Source organism: Podarcis tiliguerta (genome assembly GCF_965153285.1).
Source record: "Podarcis tiliguerta genome assembly, chromosome: Z".
Lineage (NCBI taxonomy): Eukaryota > Metazoa > Chordata > Lepidosauria > Squamata > Lacertidae > Podarcis > Podarcis tiliguerta.
The window spans coordinates 6,143,913-6,155,061 of NC_139553.1; positions in this window are offsets into that span (position 1 = coordinate 6,143,913).

The following is an 11,149-nucleotide window of genomic DNA, read 5'->3' on the forward strand; positions in this document are numbered from 1 at the left end:
GATACTCAGTTCTTTAAAATGCTATTAAGAACACACAAAGGGGAAGGGGGCTGACTTGGATCTCTCTTGCCAGAAAGCCTAACAGCATTCATTCGGTAGGAATTGACTTATTTGTGTGCTAGCCCATAACTGCAATTATAAACAGAAAAGCAAGCAAGCATCATCATATACAATACTTATATGCAATAACACATTATAACACTTGAAAGTAAGTTCTCTTCTATGTACGTGGTGTGTTTTATAGTTAGTAGCCAGCAGCAGTCAGATTTAGCTCATTTCAGCTTTTGGGAGCTTGCAAACAAAAGCTCATGAACAGAACTTGCAAATAGGGGCATTTGGGAATCATAGAATCATAGAAGTGTAGAGTTGGAAGGGACCACAAGGGCCATCTAGTCCAACTCCCTGCAATGCAGGAATCTTTTACCCAACATGGGGCTCGAACTCACAACCCTGAGACCAACAGTCTCATGCTCTACCAACTGAGCTATCTCTTGCAAGGGGAGTTTGAAGGGGGAGGCCCAGAGTACAGTTTCATGGTGTGCTAAGAAACAAAAGATATGGAGGGCGAGGGAGCTGTTACATCTCTGCCATGTTTTGCTTTCTGCCAGAGAATGTACAAAAGTACACATGTAGCAGGTGCAAACTGGTTGCCTTGCTGGAAGAGAAGGTGCAGCAGCCTGAGGCATGCATAGCCACACTTCAAGCTACAGGACAAGATGCAGAGTTTCCCAATACAGCTGAGTTGACTGTGATGGAACAGCAACACCAGTGGTTTGCCCCTGGGGAGGAGGAAGAATGTCTATTGCAAGAGACTAGCCCCTGGAGGAATTTGACACAAAGAAATAGGACAGCCACAAGTCACACTGTCACTGGAGCTGCAAAAATGAGGACAGCATTTGCATACCGCAGGACACACTAAGGTAGCTGTGAAAGATACAGTGCACAGAACAATTCCTGCCACCACCAACCCCCGGAGGAGGAAGAGACAGGAGGAGATGGGCTTGGAGGAGTCTTTTTACACTCGACCTAACTTCTTCAGATCCAAGGCTCCTGATCTTGGATGAGTATCCTTATAACCCACTTGCTACCTTCCATTGAGACAATCTCAGAGAAAGGGAATCGCATTGCTCCAGGCAAGGCAAGCTGAGAGTAGGCTGTACTCAAGCCATAGGGTTCCTGCCTTTATATCCAGATAAGCTCCCGTAAACAAGTGGAGAAGACTCAAGAGCAGCTACAGACCTTAGAACACTCCAAGGAGACTTTCAAAGACAGAGCGTATAAGAATGGTTCCTGCCAGCTCTACCTCCCTTTTAAATCACACACAATTCAAAGTGTGGGTGTTGACCTTTAAAGCCCTAAACGGCCTTGGCTCAGTATACCTGAAGGAGCATCTCCACCCCCATCATTCTGCTTCGACACTGAGGTCCTCCTGTGAGGGTCTTCTGCTGGTTCCCTAACTGCAAGAAGTGAAGTTACAGGGAACCACTGAGAAATGCTATTGGGTGACAGAGAAAAGGTGAAACTATTCAACACCTACTTTGCCTCTGTCTTCACCCAAAAGGAAAGTGATGCCCAGCCTGCTGATAATAGAATAAATGATGTAAGGAGGGAGCGCAGCCAAGACAGGAAAAGCGGTAGTAAGGGAACACCCAGCTACTTAAAATGAATTCACATCTCCAGGGCTTGACGAACTGAATCCAAGGGTACTAAAGGAGCTTGCAGCTATAATTTCAGAGCCTTTGTCTATTATCTTTGAGAATTATTGGAGAACAGGTGAAGTCCCTACAGACTGGAGGTGGGCAAATATTGTCCCCATCTTCAAAAAGAGGGGAAAGGAAGACCCAGGTAACTACCAACCGGTGAGCTTGACATCAATACCAGGGAAGGTCCTAGAACAGATAATTCAACAGTCGGTCTGTGAGCATTTAGAAAAGGATGCTGTGATTACTAAGACCCAGCATGGGTTCCTCAAAAATAAGTCATGCCAGATCAATCCGATTTCTTTCTCTTTTTTTATGGTATTACAAACTTGGTTGATTAGGGAAATGCTGTGGATGTAGTGTATCTCGATTTAAGTAAGGCTTTTGACAAAGCCCCCCATGATATTCTCGTGAGGAAGCTGGTAAAATGTGGGTTGGACGAGGTAACTGTTAGTTGGAATTGTTGACTGACTGAATCTAAAGAATACTCATTAATGGTTCCTGGACCATTTCCTCGTCATCCTGGAAAAAAGTGACAAGTGGGGTGCCACAACTTTCTGACAGCAAGAGCTATTCGACAGTGGAATGATCTCCCTCAGGAGGTTGTAGGCTCCCATTCCTTGGAGGATTTAACCAAAGGTTGGATGGTCATCTGCCATGGATGCATTAGCTGAGATTCTTGCTTTGCAGGGGGTTGGACTAGATGAGCCTTGGGGTCCCTTCCAGCTCTACAGTTCTATGAACCTATGAAGTGGCACACATATCCAAAGAGTTAACACAGAAAGGATGCACTTTTTAAAAGTGAATCTTTCTACTTTCCATTCCTGCTTCAGGTCAGTGTGGTATATCACAGAGTACGGCATCGGCTCAGCTGCCAGTCCACGTGACGCCATTAATCCACCTCTTGGCATTTTTCAACATTAAACCTATGTGCATATTATTACAGTATGTCAGCTGGAAAGCTGCCACCTCCCTCCCCCCTCCACAAAAGGCCACTCACAGCTAACAGTATGAATTATTGGAAAAATTGCAACAGAGAGGGAGCCCTCTCTGCAGCCCCCTTTGCTCTCGATGGGTTTATGCAAATCAGCCAAATTAAGCCAGCAGAGTTGACCTTAGTCATAAAATAAATCCACTTGATGTATAAGTAAGGGATGGAGAAGTGGGCAGGGTTGGAGGGAAGCGGGGAGCTGAAGCGGTGACATAGAATTTATGCAGAAGGAAAGCAATGCACTACTTTTCTATGTTTCTGTCCTGCCCATTCCACAGTTTTCTGAGTCATTAACCAAGCCATTTTGCAATGCATTTAAACTTTCTTGAACTTAGCTATACAATCAGCAGTGAGGGAGAAAAGACGACTTAGTGGAAAGGTGTGGAGTCAGCAGAAAAAAGGGGTGGATGGGAAAGATGAGAAGCAGCAAAGTAGCCTGGTGTGTTTATACAGCCTTTTTCCAACCAATGCTCCCCCCCCACCCCATTGAGTAGGTCAGGATAAGTTTTCTTTAACCTTTTGCACATGTTCCAGCCACATATTCAATGAGAGACTTGCTTAATGGGAAGTGTGTTGTGAGAGGCAGTCAGCAGCGACACAAATTTCCACAGTAGCGAGTCACCCATCTGGAATGAAGGCTATCTCAGGCCCTCTATTTCTGATGTTTAGAGTATGAGCACCATCACTGATGTAGCCAAAATGGCATATCCCTTGCATATGGGGGAGATATCAGCAGGCTTGAAAAAATGCAAGCAATTGGGGGGGGGGGACTAAGGGGAGGGATCAAACCCTCCCCTAAAAAAAAGAGAGACACTAAAGCCTGTACATGATCAGTGGCCATGGTGGGTGATTTGTTGCAGGGAGGAAATGGAAGACATGGGGAATAGATGGAATTATTTATTTGTTTACTTTTTTTCCTACATTGATCTTTCCCCCTTTCTTCCATCATGGAGCCCAAGGCACTATGCATGTTGAAATGGTTCAGAGGAGCAGTGTGAGTTTTCTCTCATGGATGCAGGAGGCTGACTGGCTTCAATTAGAAGTCCAAGGATTAGAGGCACTTCACACACACACACACACTCTCTCAGCCCTGCATTCCCTGCTGGGTAACCCTCCTCTAGCTGCTTAAATCTTCCCTCCTCTGTGATTCCTATGATGATTGGCCCCATGCTGCTATTAAGCTTTTTCCTAAGCTCAAGAGCAGTACCAGGGACAAGTTCCATCAGAATCATGAGAGGGGGAGCAGACAGAGGTTTAAAACTTTTCTCTCCATGCAATCTCCCTTGTGTTGCTCAGGTGGCTGAGGAACAGCTGAGAGTGGTGAAAAGAGGTTGCGGTGCAGACAAAAGTTGATATTCAGCTGGAAACCCCCCTCCCCGCTCTTTCTTCCACTTGGCTAATCAGTGGGAGAGTATGTTGAGAGCTATGTAAGATTATGCAGTGGGCCAGAAATAGCCAGGGAGGGGGGATATTACAAACTTCTGAACAAGAAAATAAAAATAGAGAGAATCATATTTCTTAGACACTGTGCACACTGACCAGAGAATTTTCATTGCACCTGAAGAATATAAACCTCTTAATGGAAGGTTCACCATGAGACCTAGTGAATGTACACAATAGTTAGTTATTATGCACATTAATCACTCAATTTACATTCCCCTGATTGTACCCCCACAAACATGCAGTGTGTCTCAGAAATACATGGCATCAAACACCATCACTCCAATGACCATTCAAGGCTCCATTATGAGTGCACACAGCAACAGCCAGGATGTCTAGCCTATTGAATGGCCATCACAAAATGACAGGATGAGAGCAATAAAAAGGCAGTCTTTGGATCATCTCATTATTGTAAATTTCTAAAGGAATCAATTCCATGATTTAGAGACTTGTGAAATCCAAAGAAGAACTAGATTTCAATATACACATTCATGGTTTACAGCTATATATTACCTCTAGAATCAGAGGCAGCATAAACCTCTAAATAGCAGTCACTGGGGAAGAGCAGCTGGATGGGGCTATTGTGTTCATGTCTTACTTGTGTACATCTGTTTGGTCCCTATGAGAAACAGGAGGCTCAACTATATGGCCCTTTGGGCTGATCCAGCAGGGCTATTCTTATGTTATTTCTGCACTAGGAAGTGCAGAAATGGAGTATGAAATTCCTCAGGTATCCCCAGTAATAGCGGTGAGTATGGAGAAGAGAAGTGGTGGTGGTAGCAGTAGCAAGAGCATTGTGTTTTGTATTTGCTTATGTATCAGATATATATCCTCTCCAATTCAACATGTCTAGAACATAGGAAGAAGCCTTACATCAAGTCAGAACAATGGTCCATCTAGCTCAGCATTGGCTACACTGTCTACACTGACTGGCAACAGCTCTCCAGGATTTCACACAGGGATCTCTCCTAGCTGTACCTGGAGAAGTCAGGGATTGAACCCTAACCCTAACCCTAACCTTCTGCATTCAAAAGGTGCTCCACAACTGGTGTATAGCCCTTTCTCCAACTGAAGGAAATTCAGTGACATAATAAGACACAAAGGAAAAGTAACCAACTCATCAGCGTGTCACAAACGAAAGTGCCTTTGTTCTGAGTTGAGTTCTTAAGTATCCTTGCCCAGGTACTTCTGGGATTCCAGAGAAGAAAGCAATGAAAGCCATACAGTACAACAGTACAGTACAGTTGTTGTTGTTGTTTAGTGTCCGACTCTTCGTGACCCCATGGACCAGAGCACGCCAGGCACTCCTGTCTTCCACTGCCTCCCGGAGTTTGGTCAGACTCATGTTTGTAGCTTCGAGAACACTGTCCAACCATCTCATCCTCCCTTCTCCTTGTGCCCTCCATCTTTCCCAAAACATGGTTTTTTCCAGGGAGTCTTCTCTGCTCATGAGGTGGTCAAAGTATTGGAGCCTCTGCTTCACGATCTGTCCTTCCAGCGAGCACTCAGGGCTGATTTCCTTAAGAATGGATAGGTTTGATCTTCTTGCAGTCCATGGGACTCTCAAGTACAGTACAGTACAGTAACTTACAAGTTGTGAAGTGCCTCACAAGCTTTATTATGCTTACCTCCATCCTATTCCTGTGAGACCTCACACAGTTGTTCAGATTTGTCAAGTGGGAGACCAAAAGCCAAGCAATGAATGCAGTTATGCAGTACATGGATAAAGAGCTGGATGTGGGGCCAGAACATTATCTTTTTCCATGGACCAAGTCTGATAGTTGGGCAAGGTTCCCATCTCTTAATAACCTAGGTGGAATCTACACACATGTTAAAAGCATTGTTAAAATGCTTTTTAAAAAATCACTTTGAAAAATGCATTGAACTTGCTATGGCTCACTGTCACCATCTGGTGTAACAATTGTATATTGCACTTTATATCACAGTCAAAATGTTTTATTTGCAGCTGTATAGCTGAGTCCCTAGTGTTACAATTATGTGAAGTAACCCATTTCTGTCTGAGCTAACATTTGCCTGATCATTGGGGTTTGCACAGTGCACAGAAATCCCTTTGATACAGACACATCTTTACCTGCCCTACACCTGAAAGGTGTAGGACAGGTGGACATGGCTTGCCTACATTGGCATTGTCGGTCAAATGGTGGAGGCCTGGCAGGAAAAAATAAGGTCAGAGGTTCCATGCTTCTAATGTAGAAGAAGTCTACCCATTTAGTTATACTGGTTCTATGTGTGATCATAGAGTTGGAACACAGATGAGAATTGCTTTTACACTCCATTCCTCTTAATAAAGAGTGGTGTCTAATAGGCATCACAGCCGATAAATCCATGGGTTATAGCCAGCTAAGTTCAACTCACAGTAGACCCCTTGACAGTATTCCTAAGTTAGTCATGCCCATTAATTCCAATGAGCCTTCTCTAACATTAGGTACAGCCCACATCTCTTGTGTCAGCAGCCCTACATACTGTATGTTGCTTTAAATATTGATAATGAAAGTCATATATCACGGGTTTAGGAGAATGACAGGTTCCATGCCTGATAGCAAGAGCGTTCTACAATAATCAGATATTCAATAATTCATGAAAATATATTCCCTTCCCAAATCAAATTGGAAGCTATTTTGTGTAATATATTATTTAAAATTCAATATTATAATGCTCATAACTTGGTCTTCCTGCATCAGAGGACCATTCTGAAATGTGATTATGTGCAGACTCTATTTAAATGTGACAATTTTGGCTTTTCATTTGTTTAGCGGCTTAAATGTGGGAGCCAGAGTGGAACTAAGTCGCCTGACAACAAAATCCAAATGGCTGCTGCAGAGAACATTGCAGGGTCATTCTATAACTTGAAAGACATTTATATGTAAAAAAAATCAGAGACATAATCGGTGCTCGTGGCTCGCTGGTGATGGATATTGGGTCTGCCAGCAGCTTTCAAAGAGGTGGGTTTCACTCTTGCTGGTAGAATTTGGTTACACATTACTCTACCTTTATGAAAAAGATACACCTGTAAGTCAAGTTCTGAGTTTTGAGAAATCTGAAGTATCCTCCAGAGACCAACAGAGAAATCTGGAGGAAATCATAAGGTAAGCAAACCTCTCAGTTATGTTTTCTTTCCATTTCTCATTTTCCCAGTTGTAAGTTCAGTTCCCGACATTTTCACATCAATTATAACCTCATCAAAATCCATCAGTACATTATTGTGTATTTTATTTTGAATCTCACTCAATTCAAAGTGCTTGTGTTGGCCTATAAAGTTTACATGGCTCAGTACTTATTATGAATTTGGTAACAAAGCATCTCAACTACTAGCAAATGCTGTCAAAAAATGTAGAAGTAGAAATCTAATTACTGGGATTTTCAATCCTGAAGGGACAGTATGCAATGACACAACAGAGATCAGCAACTTACTCAGAGGATATTAAGCTTCTCTACTCATCTGACTACCCACCTCAAAATTTATAGACGATTACCTTTCAGAGGTAGATTTTCAGCCACCGTCAGATGAGCACAGATAGTAACTAAAACAACCCATCTCTCAGGAGAAAGGCAATTAAGAATTTAAAATCTGGAAAGTCACTAGGATTGGATGACTTTATAGGAGAGTTTTTTAAAGTTTTTCATAATGAGCTTGCTCCATGACTGACTGAACTATACAATTCAATCCTAGAAGGGGGATGTGTACCACAAATATGATGTTCTTCAAAACTGATGCTGCTTTTGAAACCAGGGAAAGACCCTACTGGAGTTGAGTCATATAGGTCAATAGCTCTCATTAATGTAGATGTGAAATTGTTTACAGCAATAATGATCAGGTGGCTAAACATGTTTATTTCTCAATACATAATTCCAGATCAAGCAGGGTTCGTGCCAGCAAGAAGCACCTCATGTCCCATGAAGGATACTAAACATATACATGAGTTGAATAGAAAGAAAAAAGCTGGGAAACAAATCTCTCTTGAAGCCTTTAAGGCTTTTGATAGAGTTGATTCAGTTTTGACAAACCTACTAACCAAATCAAAATTTGGATCATAGTTCTTGCACCTCAGTAAGGAACAATACTCCAACTCAAAGGCAATCATTTCAATCAGCGGCTATAATGCTCAGGCTATAGCTCTCTTACACTGCAAGCAACAGGGCTATCCTCTGTCACCATGTTGTTTGCATTGGTCATAGAGATATTAGCCATCCAACTATGCAAAGACACTTGTATAGAGGGTCACCATGTGGGATAAGGTACACAAAGCAAATACGTTTGCAGATGACACCCTCTTATTTTTACAAAATCCAGTAACAGTCCTTGAGGCACTTAAGTGACAGAAATGTATCACAAGGTAGCAGGATTGCAAATCAACTACTCTATTTTTTAAAAATAATATTTTTATTAATTTTTCATTAATAATAATCCAATATAAACCACATTAATACAATACCAAATCATAATACAATTAAAAGAGCCAGTTATCCGATTCCAAATTAAACATTTTGGATGACGTCCTATATTCTGATTTTTGGAAGATGCTATTATTCCTTGTGCCTGCTCCAATCCTCTTATTTAATCCAAATAATAGAGTTCCAATGTTGCTCCTTTATTTTAACAGCCACTGCTGTGATGACTTTCATTCGTATTTAACTATTCCATATCCGTTATTTTGCAAGAGGAGTTTAAGTCTTGTAACGTTCTGTGTGGGAGACTTTTTTTTAACATTCGTCCTTTCTTTTTTGTTGTACTCAATCATTTTCGACACGCCCCCCCACTCCAAGGACTCAATTTTGCTGCGTAACGGCCTCTCGTCACCTTGCTCTTCTGAAAACCGAAAGAGGCCTGGTGTTTGGCCATTACTCCAGGCAGACTTCCAGCACTTTCTTTTATTTCCTTCCTGTCCAATAACAAGCTAATATCTCACCAGCACCATAATAAATCAAAGTTATAGTCCTCATTAGAGGGTATTGTCACAAAACATCCAAATGTTTCCACACAGTTCCATTCTTTCAATTAATCCATAAGCATTATAAAGTTCTTTTTTTATTCCCCCTTGCATTCCATTAATATTTGCAATCCAATATTAATTACATTCCATTAGTAGCTAATTTTTCTTCAGTGAAGAGTTGCCAATTCATAAAACGACATAGTGAATATATAAAGAGAGAACAAAGGCTCCTCTCCACCAACATACAAATCCAATTATGATGAAAATCTTCTCCAGATTGAGACCTTGGCACTCAGTGGCTGCTTCATTTAGCAGAAAAACTTCTGCTCATGGTGGCTGCATTGGAGAGTTTCCGATACGTTCAGTGCTATGCACTCAGAGTCCCTGCCCCCTGCATTCCGTAGGAGCAGGAGGCAGGTACCGTCGATATAATAATAATAATAATAATAATTTATTATTTGTACCCCGCCCATCTGGCTGGGTTTCCCCAGCCACTCTGGGCGGCTTCCATAGAAACAAAAAATACAATAAAATATCACAGATTAAAAACTTCCCTGAACAGGGCTGCCTTAAGATGTCTTCTGAATGTCAGGTAGTTATTTATCGCTTTGACATCTGCTGGGAGGGCGTTCCACAGGGCGGGCGCCACTACCGAGAAGGCCCTCTGCCTGGTTCCCTGTAGCTTTACTTCTCGCAATGAGGGAACCGCCAGGAGGCCCTCGGAGCTGGACCTCAGTGTCCGGGCAGAACGATGGGGGTGGAGACGCTCCTTCAGGTATACTGGGCCGAGGCCGTTTAGGGCTTTAAAGGTCAAGACCAACACTTTGAATTGTGCTCGGAAACGTACTGGGAGCCAATGTAGGTCTTTCAAGACCGGTGTTATGTGGTCTCGGCGGCCGCCCCCAGTCACCAGTCTAGCTGCCGCATTCTGGATTAGTTGTAGTTTCCGAGTCACCTTCAAAGGTAGCCCCACGTAGAGCGCATTGCAGTAGTCCAAGCGGGAGATAACCAGAGCATGCACCACTCTGGCGAGACAGTCCGCGGGCAGGTAGGGTCTCAGCCTGCGTACCAGGTGGAGTTGGTAGACAGCTGCCCTGGATACAGAATTGACCTGTGCCTCCATGGACAGCTGTGAGTCCAAAATGACTCCCAGGCTGCGCACCTGGTCCTTCAGGGGCACAGTTACCCTATTCAGGACCAGGGAGTCCTCCACACCAGCCCGCCTCCTGTCCCCCAAAAACAGTACTTCTGTCTTGTCAGGATTCAACTTCAATCCATTAGCCGCCATCCATCCTCCAACCGCCTCCAGGCACTCACACAGGACCTTCACCGCCTTCACTGGTTCTGATTTGAAAGAGAGGTAGAGCTGGGTATCATCTGCATATTGATGGACACCCAGTCCAAACCCCCTGATGATCTCTCCCAGTGGCTTCATATAGATGTTAAAAAGCATGGGGGAGAGGACGGAACCCTGAGGCACCCCACAAGTGAGGGCCCAGGGGTCTGAACACTCATCCCCCACCACCACTTTCTGAACACGGCCCAGGAGGAAGGAGCGAAACCACTGTATAACAGTGCCCCCAGCTCCCAGCCCCTCTAGACGGTCCAGAAGGATGTTATGGTCGATTGTATCAAAGGCCGCTGAGAGATCCAGCAGAACCAGGAAACAACTCTCACCTTTGTCCCTAGCTCGCCGGAGATCATCAACCAGCGCGACCAAGGCAGTTTCAGTCCCATGGTGAGGCCTGAATCCCGATTGGAAGGGATCCAAATGGTCCGCATCCTCCAGGCGTGCCTGGAGTTGTTCAGCAACCACGCGCTCAATCACCTTGCCCAAGAATGGAAGATTTGAGACTGGGCGATAGTTGGCCATACTGGCCGGGTCTAAAGATGGTTTTTTAAGAAGCGGTTTAATGACCGCCTCTTTCAGCGGATCTGGGAATGTTCCCTCATAGAGGGAAGCATTCACCACCCCGCAGAGCCCATCGCCCAGCCCTTCCCGGCTTGCTTTTATTAGCCAGGATGGGCAAGGATCAAGGAGACAGGTGGTTGGTTTCACGCGTCCA